Consider the following 15,259-nt stretch of genomic DNA (forward strand, 5'->3'; position numbering starts at 1 on the left):
GGTCCCTTCCAACTCAGGACTTTATATGATTCTATGATATTTTTCTCTCTGGAATGGCTTTCCAGTTTTATTGTTTTTTATTTATTGCAATAATAGAAAATAAAGGAGTCTCAATAAAAATTAAATGCTATGATCTATCCAGAAGGGTCTTCCTTTTAGTTTTGAGGAGAGTTCTAGCCGTTCTCTTCTGAACCAAAATGAAGCTAGACTGGAAGATGTCAAGCTCTGCAGTGAGCTGGAAGGTGCAGCCCCAGCATCCCAATTCTGCAGTACCAGTTTGTGTGGGGTTTCCCCGAGGATCTGCTTCATTGCTCAAGCTCCAGAGAGAGAAGGTGCCCTAGTCTTGCATTCACAGGGCAAGTCTGTTCCCAGCTGCCTTGTGGTTGCTACAAGGAATATGAAGACTAGGTCATGAACTTAAAATAATGTTCTTTGAGTCTCTCAAGCTATATATAAACTGCCTGGAAGATTCGTGTTGCAGCCTGCTCCAGCAGGATCTCGGTCGCCTAAGTGCTCAGGGAAGGGAATTTTGCTATCTCTGGCTTTGGCAGTGGTGTGCAGCCAGACCAGTGACCCAAACTTGCATGTTCAGGACCCTCGCTGCTTCTCATGCCCAAAATACCACCTGGGACATCACTGCCAGCTGTCATCTGTATTTGGGGAAGAGGAATAAGAGGAGATCCCTGATTCTCATGCCTTCCCATAGCTCAAGGCAGGAAGCAGGGGAGAGCATTTCTAGAGCTTTCTTCCTCTGACCATACAGTCTCAGTGCTCCAGCTGTCACTGGTTAATCAGCATCTTCCCCAGAGCAGAATAAGAGTCTGACTCATGACTCAGAGCCACATCCCCACGCCTGGCCACCTCCAAGGGCAATGCTGCCCTCTCCGTGGGGATGGTAATTCCAAAAACATGAAAATAGCAGGGGTTTAGGGTTGCTGGCCTTAAAACAGACTTCCAAAATAGTTTCCTCAGATGTTACCCTGAGTAGTTTCTATGTAGATTCTTGCCAACAAGCTCTTGTTAGAATATTTGTGGAAAATAAACTGTGGTGAGCCATAGCAGAGCCAAGTAGATTTAAGACAAGCAAATATTTGTGGGAAAGCTTGTGTCTGTTTGCACTGTCCACCCAAGACTATCATTTAGCATTTTCCATGAGGACATAACTTCCCTGAGGTACCTTTTGATCAGAGGAGAGATCAATTACCATGTATCCATTTCCATGTTTTTCATTTGTGAGGCACCAGTGGAAAGGTCAGTATTTCCTTCAAGAAGAATTTGGTTTTGGCTCAGAACTTTACTTGAAGAGTTAACATTTCTGAAGCCATGACCTCAAAACCACAAATAGAAAGAAAAATAACGTAAGATAGATGAGCACAAAGTTCTGGAAGCCCGAACGAGTGAAAAACAAATTTCAGCATGTTTTGTAACCATCTTCTGGAGTTAGGGAAAAAGGACATTTTAATGAAATTGCACCGTAAAGCCCACATAAATTTGCTTGGTAAATCGCAAACACACAACTGATGAAGGCTGTGTCTGTAGTCCTCCAGCTCTGAAAACCCTTCCCAAACACAGGAGCAGGAAAGCTGATGTTGGCCATCAGCTAGGCCTGGCTACTGGACTCAGCAAGATTCATTCTACTGGGCAACTCAGTAAATCTTGAAGCTCAGCAGTACTTTTCTCATTTAAAATCACCTAAAGGATAAGAAAATTTCTGCCAAATCAACACACTTAGTTTGTGAAAAGACATCCAAGTGCGCAACTCTGACTTCATCTCTAGATTAGCACCCCTGCCCTGCCATCCTCCCCTGTGGCACCACTGGTGCTGGGTTAATGGTTGGACTCGATGACCTCAAAAGTCTTTTCCAACCTCAAAGAACTTCATTTCAGGGGAGTGGAGTCCAATGGTCCCAGTGACCACAGTGTCAACAGGGATTCAAAAACTTTGTGAAAATCAGTCCTGAAGAGAGCAAAAGGTCACAGCCAGCATTCTGCTTTCCTCCCGTGCAGTACCCTGCTGAAGTGGAGTTGTTCATCCCCTTCTGTCTTTCCATCCATTGCTTTTCAGACCATTTCCTCCGTCTGTCGTCCTCCTGCTCATGAGGTTTTGCTCTGAGCTGGTGTCCCTTTGTCGTTTCCCACAAATACGCTGTGCAAAAGGATGTTATTTGTCTGTACCCAAATAAAAGGATGGAAGAAACCAAAATTAGATCAGTAATTCCACATGTGTAAAGTGCCATGCAAACACTGCCAAGCTTTTCCAAGTCAGAAGAGGGGAAAATCAAGCAGCTGTGAAAATCAGTCCTGATTTTCACAAACCTCTGGTAGAGATATCCAAGCATGGGAATCCCTAAACCTGCATGAAGAGCTTGGAGTTATTGATTTCATTATCTCATGAGAAGGGCTTAGAACTCAAGAGAGCTTCTGCTTCTTTTTGCAGCTCTGTGATGGAAAAAAGGATAATTATTCCAAAAAAACATCTCTCATGACACTTCCTGGCTCCTATTTCTGTACCTCTTACAGTTAGGTAGTCAGAATTGAATAAAGCAGATGGAAAAGTGGGAGATGGCCATGCAATATGAACAGAGATGGAGCAAAAATAGAGGGCATCATCCGTAATGCTTTAGGCCAAGAGTTCCCACATCCCATCCTGCTTGATAAAGGGGTCCCTCCTGCGAGGTGGTGCTTTACTGTAGTAAAAAGCTGTTTAATAGCTGGGGGTACGTGTATGCACTCAAATGATTTTGGTGTGGATTGGAATGTTATGACTGGAAACAGGATCACAAAGTGCTCTATCAGACTGGAAGGAGCAGAGTGTCAGGGGGGGGTCTGTGCTAGATCCAGTTTCAAGATAACACCAGTGTTAGTGGGGAGCAACCCTGCTTGATTGATTTCAGCAGATGTTCCCAAATTCAAGGAGCAATGAGCAACACAACTACTTGGCAATTAGGGCTTCAAAAACTTGCTTAAGGAAAAAAAAAGAAGTGAGAAACCTCATCACCTTGCCTGTGAGCACACCGTGCTTTGCATGAGCAGTGGTGTGCATGCTGCTCAGGGCTGATGGGGCTTGTGGTATCCAGTTGCACTCGGGTGAAAGCGAGGGGAGACACAAAAATAGCTCTGCAGCCCACACCCCACCCACGGGAAAGCACAAGTCACCCAGGAGCAGTTGCTTGCTGGAGCAGCAGCTGTTGGAGCAGCATTCACTGCAGCTGCAGCCTGCCGGGCTGCTCCAGGGTGAAGCTGTGCTTGGGGACAGGGATCAGGCTCTCAGTTGCACCTTAACCTTTGTGCAACAGAGGATCTGCTTCACCCCATGAGGCCATGTTGAGAGCTGCCCACCCCATTGCTGTCTCCCAAGCAAGCTCAGCATACAGGATATTAACCCCACATGCCCTCTGCTCCAGTTTGGCCAAATCAACCTCAAGCTAGGAAATGTGAGATAAATCAGTTCTCCCAGGCCATGTGCTGTCCTTTTTTCCCTGAGGTTTCTCATGGAGTTTCCAAAGCAGGAGAAGTCTTTTCTGGAGGGCTAGCACCCTACTCTCAGCCCAAGTTTCTGGTGCTATGGTTGTCTTCCCATCACTTTGGACCCTCGGGGAAGTTTCTGCAAGGAGAAAAAATAACGCTGAGTAACAACCATTCAAGTTTCTCCATCCTGCATATGAAAGCTCAACACAGGCTGAAATTTGTTTGCAGTGTAAGGTGAGCTACCTCTCCTAACCCCCAAACTTGAGTCCCCAAAGGTGCCATCTCTCTGGACATAGTCCCTTGTTCAGATATTGACTGGGGGCAAACCTCCTTTAAGTTGCAGGCAATGCTAGATGTAGTTAGGAAAGGGGTGGTGTCACAAGCATCTGACCCCCACAACCAAATTTGATGGCCTGGCAATGAATCCGGACTTGTTTGTCTTTGGAAGCAAATCCCATGTCCTCAGAAGTTGCTCAGTTTTGTGCTTTCTCTGCAGTGATCCTTGGTATCTCCAAAGATGATATCCCAGTGCTGTCATTCACCCAGTGCCATGTTCCCACCATTTTCCTCTTCTCCATGCCATGGTCATGGTCCCTACTTGCCAAACGGAGAAGGCACTGGATTACTCCAGCTCTGTTACTCCTTGTGTAAGCACTATGGATATTTTTGACTGTCCTTTTCAATTCCTGCTGAAGTCGGTGCCACAGGCACCTCTCTTAGTAGATTGCTTTTGTGATTTATGTGGGTCCAGAAGAGTCCAAGGATCATTTATCTTTAAACCAGGAGAGAGATGAAAGAGTCATGGTAGTAAAATTTCCTGCAGAGCCAGATCTGAGCATCAAAGAGGGAAAAATGTCATTGTTTTACTGAGACATGATGACGTGAGTCAGGTTTTAATGCTAGGGGATTTTTTTAACTGCATAATTTGCCTTAAAAAGAAAAAAAGTTTTGGGAAATGAAAGGAGGGCAAGCGAGTTTGGTGGGCACTGCTGGGAAGCACTCTCTGGTGAGGGGCAGAAAAAGCCAGGAAGGAGCAGAGTCCAAGGGGCACATGCTTCTCCTGGGGTGTGGAGGCAGCACTGGGCTGGCTCAGGCTGGAGTTGCTGGGTGTCCCTGTGTGGCCACAGTGCCCAAGTGCAGCTGGCCCCAGCACAGGTGTGCCATTAGCCCTGTCCCAGGGTGCCTGAGTGCAGGGGACAGCTGTGCCATCAGCCCTGCCCCAGGCTGCCTGAGTGCAGGGGACAGCTGTGCCATCAGCCCTGTCCCAGGGTGCCTGCACGGGGCCATGTGCTCGCATGGCACAGGGCTTTACCCCAAATCATCTTGGGCTTGCTCTGAATGTTGGGGTCTGCACAGCAGCGTGGCTGGGCATATGTTGTGTGCTGTCCACAAAACTGTGAATGCCCCACTCCTGGAAGTGTTCAAGGCCAGGTTGGACAGGGCTTGGAGCAACCTGGTGGCATTCCTGCCCATGGCAGGGGCATTTGGTCTCTTCCAACCCAAACCATTCTGCAATTCTATAAAAAATAAAGTTCCTGATGTCAGTGACTCCAACTGTAAGATGGGAAACACTACTCAGCCACAGTCCTCCTCCTGTGCTGCCAGTTCAGCATGATGAGAGTGCATCTCTGTGACCAGCTGCTGGGCAGGGGTTTGATGGAGCATCACCCAGCCACAGCAGTGGGCCCTGTGGGGTGGGGCAACATCTCCTGCCCTCACCCTGCCTTGGTACTTGCAACAAAAACAAATATCTTGGGAGATCTGATCACATCAGAGCATTGGAAAGAAACTGAAAGGAGGAGAGGGATGGGAAAGGGTCTGTTTACATTTGCAGCAGATGTTATCTAGAGGAGAAAATACTTTTATTTCCCCTGTGGACTGCCCGTTGATTTTCTTGTGGCAGGCACTAATGGGAAATAATAAAACCCATTTTAGTCAGGTTGTATCTAGAACACTTACAGGTCAAGCCAGCACTCAAAACAGACCGTTATGGAACATAACACATTAGTTTGTCACCAGCATCTACAGTGGCCAGGGGATTTTTACCATTTGAAATTGAATTTTATAGGTCAAGGCCTTTCGTGGGCCTTGGAAAACTGTGAGTCTTGTTAGCATGAATGTGAAGGCAGTTACTGGGTGTGGAGATACACAACCTTTGTGTTTGTTAGCAGTTAAAAAAAACAAAGGAGACTCATGGTAGGAACTGTGATGCAGCTATAACCTCCAGAATATGCTCATTAATTGTTATAGACTCAAATATTTCAGTATCATCTTCCAGATACTAAATCAAACCCACAAAATGCACAGGAGGCGTTTTTCATTGAAAATTACGTCCTCTCAACTTGTAATTTAAAATTCACTGATGACTGTAAAGGAAGCTTGGTTACAGAAGCCTGAGTTTCTTAGAAATGAGTCAGAAGTTGATAATTTGTTTAGGAGTTCAAGATCCAGATAACCTCAAACATCTTCTGTGTGGTTTTATACTTCATGGAATAAATAAAACAGGGATGTGACATTGTGCCTGAACTGCCACACACACACACACACACACACACACACACACAGAGAGAGAGAAAGATGCACACACACTGGTGCCTCTGTTTCCTTCCTTCTTGTGTCCTGTTGCACAGCCCTGTCCCCACGGGCTCTATGAGGGCACCCATCACTCACACCAATTGCCCAAATTAGAGAGATCTGCTGCTACCGAGGGCTTTATGGTGGTGCCAAATCCACATGCTGGCTGGCTCTGGCCTCGGGTGTCTCAGGCATTCACTGGGACCACTGGGGTGGTCTCCAAGGTGGGAAGGGAAGCCTTGTTTCTGCACCTTCCAGTTCCCGCTGACTCACATTCTGTGTCAGTTGTGATCATGATTAACAACTGCAACACACCCACCATGTCCAGGCTGCCAATCCCCCTGTGAGTTGAGCAGACCCTCACTTGAGCTACGGGGGAGGTGAGGCCATTTCCTTGCCAAGACAGGCATGGTGGGGCATCCTCCATTTGTCTCAAACACTGAAGAGCAAAGTATTACCCCATCCTCTAGTGAAGGCGTTTTTTAAGTGAGGTTTTGGCACCATGTGCAGGAGCTACCTACACACCTTGTGCGTCAAAGCTGCGTGCTCTTAGTCCTTATCTGATCCATGCTTTGCTCTGCTGTTACTCCCCGTTGCATTTTCTCCATTGCTATACAAAGCAGCATCTTCCAGGAGGAGTGTGCAAAGCCATGGGCCTGTGCCAAGGGGCATCACTGGATCGATCCTGCCCAGTGCCTTTCTTGCTGAGTTGGCTCCTGTGCTGATCACACACAAACACCACAGTGCTCTGTTCTCCTTGGTTTATCTATTTTTAACCCAACCCTAAGTGTGCATCTCAGGAATGAAGTGTGTTGTGTTGCTAGTAACTGATGGTAGGTGGAAAATCCATACGGCCACTCTGTTTCCCAGTGATATCCACTGAGGTCCGGAATCACTATAGTTTCTGCAGGTTTTTGCTGTGATTCAGCTTTGGTAAAACCCCCTCTCAGGGAGGAATGAGTAGCATGGTGTGGCTGTGCTCAGTATTGATCGACATTTTCATCTTTATGTGGAAAGCTGCACGGTCTGCTGGACAGGAACCTGAGAACAGCAAATATTAAATCTTCTAATGTTTGGATAGCAATGGAGATCTCTGGCTCTTCCTGCACATAATGAAAGCGCCTGCTCTGTGCTGTGTGAGGTGCTTGGATGGTGCTTGAGGGCCTCTGCAGAGAAGGCAGCAGTGTGAGCCCCTCACGCAGGTGGAAACAGGCAGGGTGGAGGAAGAATTCCCAAGGCAGAGCGACATCAGTGCCAGAAATAGCACTTCTGTCTCCAAATTGCCATTGCACAATTCTGCACAGTACCTGGAAACTCCATTGCTTTCCTTTTTCCCAAGGTTTTTATTATCCTAAATCCTCTAAAACCTTCCTTGTCCACAGAGAGGAAAGATTACCCGGTAAAATTCAAGGATATAAAACTTGGGGGAAGGTAAAGAAGGGATCAGTTTAAAGAGTGTATGAAATGAGAAGCAATGAAGTTCAGGTCTGCAGGCTGCTGTTGCTGACTCTGGCGAAGGCGCGCTCATTTCAGAGCGCTGTGGTTTCCTGCGGGCCTGCCGAGCTCTCTGCAGCACTGCCCGACCACGCTACCTGCCAGCAGCACTTTGATCAGCCCGTTTTCACATGACAAAAAAATCACACTGCCTGTCCAGACCTGGTCCCAGCTGATGGTGGTTTTCACATTGAATCAAGCACTGAGCTCTGCTTTTTTGGCTGAGCTCACTGTCGTGTCCAGCTGATCCACCCTGCTGAGAGGTGGCAAGCAGAGAGCAGGAGCTGCTGTCAGTACAGAGGGCTTGCAGAAGGAACCCGAACAACGAGATCCATTTGGCTGTGCTCATGTGGTGTTGGTGCCCACGTTGGAGTCATGGATGACTACAGAGGGAAAAAGGCCTCTGGGAGGTGCAAAGTGTTTCTGTGAGTGGCAGGGAGAGATTACCCAACACAGGGAGGGAATTAAGTTTAATCAGAATGAGCGAGTGAGTCTCCTTGCTGTAAAATGCAGTGATTGCAGACCCACAGCTCACAGCAAGTGCTGATGGAAACCACCCTGGCTGCGCAGTGGATGCAACCCTCCTCCTAGCTGGCAGTTTCACCTGTGTTGCAAGTGCCAGTGGAACCTCATGGAAGTTAAACCTATGCAAGAGCTTCAGGATCAGACATGCTGATTTTTCCTCTGCTTCTACAAGGCTGTTGCACAAGCCTACAGTGCAGAGCAGGGATGTCCACTTTCTGCAATGCACATGGCCCCCCAGGATGGGCTGTTCCACTCAGCATATGCTGTCACACAGTGCTCAGGTCACACTCCATTCCCAGCTCAGGTATTTCAAATCCATGTGATTCCTTGAACTTTATTTTTTAAAGTGTCTTCTACTGCTGACTCAACAAAGGTCTGTGCAGCATAATGAGAGAACTTTTCTAATGACTCATAGATTTTAAATTAAACATAAGATGTTTATTGCAGAGATGCACGGCCATACATTATGCATCAGTGTTTTAATACAATAACATAATTCTGATAGAAATTATCCATGTGAGCTGCAATCAATTTTAGCTACTACCCTTTGCGTGCTTGGCAATCTGGTCATTCGGCTGTGGAAAAGAGCCTTTACTTGATTACTTACACTGTTGCTAATCACTGTGGCTTTTGGCACTGCCAGGGTGTTATTTTGCTGCCTGAAATTGCCAACAGTATCTGTGGAGGGACGGGGTGTAGCTGTGGCTGCTCTGCTAAAACCCTGTGGCTTCACCCGACACCGAGGAATGCGCAGACTGCAGCACAACGCTTGGATTGTTCTTTAGTCAGGGTGGGCTCTCATGGCCTGCCACCAGCCCACCTCTTGTAGCCAGGAAAACAGCATCATCTTTCCTCTGGCTCCTGGGTCACCACTTGTCAAACCCCCACTGCTGTGGCCCTGTTTGGATGTGCGGCAATCACCAATTTGCTCATGCATCCCCCATATCTGGTACTCCCTTTGCTGGATGGCCTTCAAAATTTGCCCCTGTCCTGGGGCTTTTGCTTTGTCTCCAAAGGGAGTGTGCCAGGGCAGTAGTGGTGCTATGCAGGACTGAACTGAAGAGAAAACAGTGTTCTTTATGTTATGTGATAACAAAATATCCCGAAGGGGAGAACTGCTGAAATCATAAGCTCATGGTAGGGATATGAAGATTTGGAGGCTCATGCTCCCTGGGACTACATTTGGGTGGGTATTACACTATTATCTTTCTTCCTGAGTTTCGTCAGCCTCTGTTTCAGAACCAAAGATGTCTAGAATTAGTTAATTAACTCATTAAATTAACTAAAAATTAACTCATCTTCAGGTGAGCTCAAAGGTTGAGTTAACCCCGTGTGCTCAGACATTCCCCTGTCAAAGCAAGGTCCTGTCCCCAGGCAGGACAGCAGCACTGCTCAGTCACCCTCCTCACAGCAGTGCCTGCTCCAGCTGCCACAGCCTTGGGAAGCTCTGGCCAGGCACTGGAAGCCTGGATCAGACTGACCCAAAGGCTTGTTGCTGTCCCCAGGCTAGGCAGGTCCCCATGCTGCCCCCAGTGCCAGCCTGCTGCTGGAGTCCCTCTGCCTGGAGGTGTTAGGAAGGTTCCTGGCCACCTTTGGCCACTGCTGACTTTAACGTAAGGATGTATAAATCAGAGTGAGGACTGGAGCTCACAGCCACCAGCTCCAGGCTGTGTTGGGCTGATTTATTTTGTGTGGGAGCAGCAGTAGCAGTTTACGCCTCTAGTGCAGATTACAAGATAAATCTGGCTTTCAACGAGACCCACTGGTGACTGACACTGACAGAGCTTCTAAATCACTGCAGCTGCCGGGACATAGCCGTGGGCCAGGTTTGGCCCTGCAGGTCAGCTCTCTTTTTGGCTGGTGTAAATCAGCAAGGCTTGGATTGAGATGTGGTGTCAGGTTCCTGCGCTGGGCTCATTTTTATTTAAGTGTCTATATGGTAATTGCAGCTCAGAGGGGACACCTGAGGGCTGCAGGCCTTCTCTGCTTGAACTGCCAGCTTTTGCCATGCTCAGATCTACCTTTTGCAGTGAAAGCTTTAAGGAACAATTAAAATTCTCCTTGTGGGTGCCACACATACACTCTTTTTAAGACCCATTTCACACTGCTGAGGTCTATCCATATGAAATGAGTATCATTCTGAGCCCTAATTTCAATTACTAATATGCTCTAAAAACTTTTGCTCTGATGTTGACATTACAGACAGATTGTCAGCCAGCAGAAGCTGACTTGGGCTCCCTGAAATGGCTGATGCTGTTTGCTCCTGGAGATTTGCAAAAAATGTGTGAATGTGCCACCTGAAAGTATGATTTAGAGGTGAACATGGTTTTACTGGGTTAATAATGCTTGGACTCAATGTTCTTTTCCAGCCTCGGTGATTCTGTGGTTCCATGATAATCTGGTCTGGATAAACTCTCCAGCATTAAGGTAGTGAGAGCCTCCAAGGAGGAAGTCCTCACTGTTTTCTGACAGGCACTGATCTCTTCTGACACACGTCCTGCTGCCATCAGTGCATGTGGCATCACTGCCAGATATGTGCTGCTACCACAGCCAGGGCACCTTCCCTTGGTGGGACTGATTTCACCTGCTCAGGTGAGTGCACCCAGAGTAGGATCACACCTGCAGAGTGGGCAGGGACACTTGCCTGCTCCATCGACGGAGCTGATCCTTGTCCAGGCATTGCTGTTTGACATTGTGGGAGCACAGGCACACATGCATCCTGTATCAGCATCATACCCAGACCATAAGGTCATTTCTAGACAGATTTTATCTGGATAAATCACACCATAAATGGAATAACCTCACCAAAATACAGTATGTCATAAAAACAATCACTCTTTGACATTAATTCTGTTTTGCTTCTCTTAGCTTTTTGCTAAGAAACTTGGTCCAGGAGACACCAAAATGCCTGGCAACAGTCTTCAGTCTGGGCCAGGGGTGGAAAAAGTGAAAAACCAGCTCTGTTCAGAACGAGTTATCTAGGGAAAGCTACATGTCTGCTTTATCCCTCAGTATGCACCCACTTCCCAGCCTGCCACCAGCCTGGCACAACACACACGTGGCTGAGGTGTGGGCATAATTGTGGGTGCACTCATCACAGCCAGCCAGTGGAGCCACCACCAGTAAAAGAGGTCCATGGAATTTCTAAGGCTATTGTATTTTCTGTGGAAATCCAGCAGTTGAGAGGTGATCAGAGATAAAAACACTCCAGTACCTCCATGATGGACATGGAGATCCTGGAGCATGATGGATATGGAGGTGATCATGAAACCCAAGGCAAGCAGAAAGCAAGGGAGGGACTTTTCATAGCTTCTCTAGGTCTCCATGAAACTAAAGCTAAACCACAAAAGTGCTGTTGCTCTTTCTTGGCAATGTTCAGAGGGACTGGAGATACTGAAGTGCCTTTACAAGTGGAAGGAAATACCCTGTGGGTTGGGGTGCAGGTAGTTATTTATTCATTTAGTCATCATTCTGAGGAATTCACTTTACTTTAGATAAGCATCCATTTAAAGCAGATTTTTCTATGGTTGCGAATTATCTCTGTGGCTTTCATTACCATCCTGATTAGACCCCTGAGGGCAGAGCATCAGCTGCTGCAACAGGACATTGCCACTGATGGGCCTTGTGGCAATTAGTGCGAGTTGCAGATTTATCTCTCCAAGTAACTTAGTAGCTAGATGGCACTGAAGGTATTTTGTGGCATCTACTGTCTCAGGTATGGCAAAGAGATGACTAATTTGCTTGTGAGTGGTAAATAATTGCAGAAATTAATATTGTTCATTTTCATTGCTGTCGGACCAAAGTCTGGTTGCTAGTATCACTGTCTCACATGGGTGTTGTGACTACAGTAATGTCTCAGTGTGATAAGCAATTAAGACCCCCTTACTATCCAGCCTGTCACATCCTAGCTCCATAGACACCCGGGGGAGAACTGGTGCTAACACGTGTTAGTCACCTATTGCAGACCTCTAGAGACTACACATAGACACAAGGTAAGGCAGGCACAAAAATGTGGAACAATTTAAGAGAAGAAAATGTTGAAAAAGGCTGGGTGCAGAAGAAATGGCCATTTCTGGGACTGTTTATCATTTGTGACTGACTTGGCACACAGCTTTCATTCCTCACCGCAGAGGGGAGTTGCCAAACTTGGGAGCAGCTCTGGTTTTGAAAGTCTCATGATTTCATCTCCTTGGCTGCTGGTATGGTGCTCCAGGACCCTTATTTATTTTATGATTCAGGCAGAAAGTTCTCAGTCAGAATCACAAAATCATTATAGCTCAAACAACGTGTTCAGCAATTCAAGACTATTTCTCACCCACGCTCTCCCTCCCTGTGCTGCTCCGCTGACTCCACCACAGTTCTTCAGAGTTTCTCCAGCTTCAGAATACCTTTTGGCACTGCTCCTGGTGAATGAAAATAGGAAGCTGGATTGCTTCACTAATGATCTTATTTCCAGTTTGTTTCAATTATGCCTCTTTTCCAGTGGGTGTTAAGCAGTTGTTCTGGTCTCACTGGTTCAAGGCATGTAAAATATGTACAGAAGGTTGTGTATAAGAGGCTCTTCAGGGAAATAGAGGAGCTGTTGCCCTTCTTTCTGAGGAGAGGTCTGGTCCAGTTATTCTAGCACTCATTTGGGAAAGAAAGCATGCCCCAACAGCAGTGGCACTGGAAGCTGTGGGACCCTGCAGGAGCACATCCCACTGCTCACACAGGGAGCAGGCTCCAGTGCAGGTGGCTCAGCGTTGCTGGGGGCCACCAGAATGGCCCCTCATCATGTCTGTGATGTCCCTTTCAAGCACAGGCCATGGCAAAACTCTTCCCAGAAGGCAAGTACTACGAATGGGGTATTTAGGAATGTAGGTTACCTCTTGCCTGGTTAGACCCAGACCAAGAGTTTTGGGGTGTTTTAATTCCCACCTTCATCAGCCCCCTGAGAGCCTATTCCCCCTCAGACCTGTGCTCAGAGACCACAGTGGCAGGAGGGGACAGGGATGTCTTTTCCTGATGACCCACTGATTTGGAGAATATTTCAGAGCTACCTCAGTGGACCCAGCTGCCTGGCAGGAGATACTTCTGACCTACTTGACTGTGCAGAATAGTAGGAAGAAAGAAGAGGGTTACGTTGCTGCATAAAAGGAGCTGTGCATCTGATTGACCTAATTTTGGTCTTTCTTGCACTCTTTTAACTCCTCTGGCTTCAGCAGAGGAGTGCTGATTTACACCAGAAGAAGCTGACCCAATTTCCATGGCCTGCAGTTGCTGTGCATTGGGGCCACGGTGACATTGCTGTCATCCACTGCCCCATTTTCCCTTGGTTTAGGTTTCTGCAGGAATACAGGACCACAGAAGCACAATGAGTCTAAATATGAACACAGCCAAGCTGGGATGTGGGGCAGCAGGAGCCAGGCAGCCCTGCTGTAACCTGTCTTTTTCTATCTCCTTAGAAATTCATAGAGCAAATCACAGAGAGAAGCCCCTCTGTGGGATACCAGGGCTGCAAGATAACACAAGGGTGAGGTTGGCCAGGTGGGTGGGGGATGCTGCAGCTCCATCCCCTCCCAGCACTGTGGACCACCGTCCTGGCTGCTGGTGCTGTACCTGGATGCTGTGTCTGTGTGAAGGTGAAGGACCCAGAGCTGTGAACATCCCCTCCCTCCTCCTGCTTCACTCCAGCTGTGAAGCCCTGTGAGAGCTGCATCAGAGGAGCCTCGGTGCTCAAGTTTGTTAATTAATATGCTACAGTTAACTGTGTCAAAAGCCTCCTCAGATCAGGTGAAACAGCTCCTCACATTTCTCTTTGATGGGAGGCAGGGAGGTGTTGGCAGCGGGGCCGAGCGTGGTGGAGCAGGCACAGCTTCTGGCAGCGCTGGGCACGAACTGCCCTTCCTGTAATTGCACATAAACCATGGGAGACAAAACACCACTGCTCTGCTGCTGCTAGTGCCATCAGGTGTCCTCTGATAACTGGGAAAAGGGGGTCCTGCTAGGGCAGCGTTCAGTCCTTGGGACCATTTCCTATTATTTGCAGGGAATAGCAGCGTGAGGTGCCTGGTGGGCATTGACAGGCAGCAGGAGAAGCAGGAATGTCTCCTTGCCTTTGCTTTTGTCTAAAAACTGCCTAGGTAGGCTCATTAATTCAGGTTGGGTTTATTGGATGGATTTGAAGTCAAAAATCTGTGAAAAATATTGGAAAGAGATAATCGTGCTGTATTTCTGAATGTTAATAGTTTGAAACAATCAGGGGTAATTGCTGTAAAGAAAAAATGACAAAAAAATTCTCAAAAGAAGGTATTCCAAGTAGCTGGGAAAAATAAATGAGAAACACTAAACTCATTAGTTTTTCCTTGCTCTGTGTCAGCCCTGGTTCTCCTCCTTCCAGCATCTTCAGCCTCTCAGTCAGCTCAACAAACAGAAATTTTTCACTCCATCTCAGCATTAAACCCCTTGTGCCAGTTTGACCTTGGCTGGGATGACCTCAAAAGGACACAGGATCTGTTGTTTCATGATAAAGTGTAGGTTTGGTTGTTGCAGGGCCATGGAGGGCTGACCAAGTCAGGTCATGGGGTTGAAGTTTCTGGCCTGGGTCGCCTCATCTTACAGCTCCTGGTGCTGGACTCAGTTTACAAACCGGCTGAGCTGCACTGCCCACATTTTCCAAGGTCAGTCTGACCTCTGGCTGGAGATGTGTCAGTTGGAGAGCTGAAGGAACTGAGATGCTCTCAGTTCACTCGCCTGCTAACTTGGGGAAGGAACTGAGAGCAGCATTTGGAGCCAGCCCAGTGCTGTCTGGCTTCATGACATTCCTCTATGTGTCCATGCATCATGATCACACCATCCTTCTACTTCCAGGACACACATGCCCAGTTTTTGGAGTTTGAGCGTTGGAGGAGAAATCTGCTCCCTCCTGCTTCAGTCCCAAGCTGAAACCATCCCCATTTGTCTGTTGCAGAAACACAGCAAAATGCAGAGCTGTTGTCAGTGCTGTCAAAATGAGAGCAAAAGGTAAAAATCTGTCCAGGGAAGAGAAAAGCCTGTGCTTCCTGAGCCCCCACACCTTGAGGAGCAGATGGGCCAGTGCTGCCAGTACCAGAGGCATCCCTGTATTTAGGTTAGATATTAAGGGAAGGCTTTTCACCCAGAGGGTGGTTGAGCACTGGAACAGCTCCCCAGGGATGTGGTCACGTCTTCAATTGCCAGA

At 47.5% G+C, this 15,259-nt stretch overlaps 1 long non-coding RNA gene across 2 annotated transcripts in view; it reads right to left on the minus strand.

Annotated features, from left to right (window-relative positions):
• Nucleotides 1-924: 924 nt before the first annotated feature.
• Nucleotides 925-15,259, minus strand: part of LOC108961908 (uncharacterized) — a 138,626-nt gene continuing 124,291 nt past the window's right edge. For both annotated transcript variants that reach the window (XR_007778289.1, XR_001990320.3), the window contains one exon: nucleotides 925-2,169. This is a non-coding gene — a long non-coding RNA (uncharacterized LOC108961908). The remainder of the gene's footprint in view (nucleotides 2,170-15,259) is intronic.

Source organism: Serinus canaria, chromosome 9 (genome assembly GCF_022539315.1).
Source record: "Serinus canaria isolate serCan28SL12 chromosome 9, serCan2020, whole genome shotgun sequence".
Taxonomy (NCBI): domain Eukaryota; kingdom Metazoa; phylum Chordata; class Aves; order Passeriformes; family Fringillidae; genus Serinus; species Serinus canaria.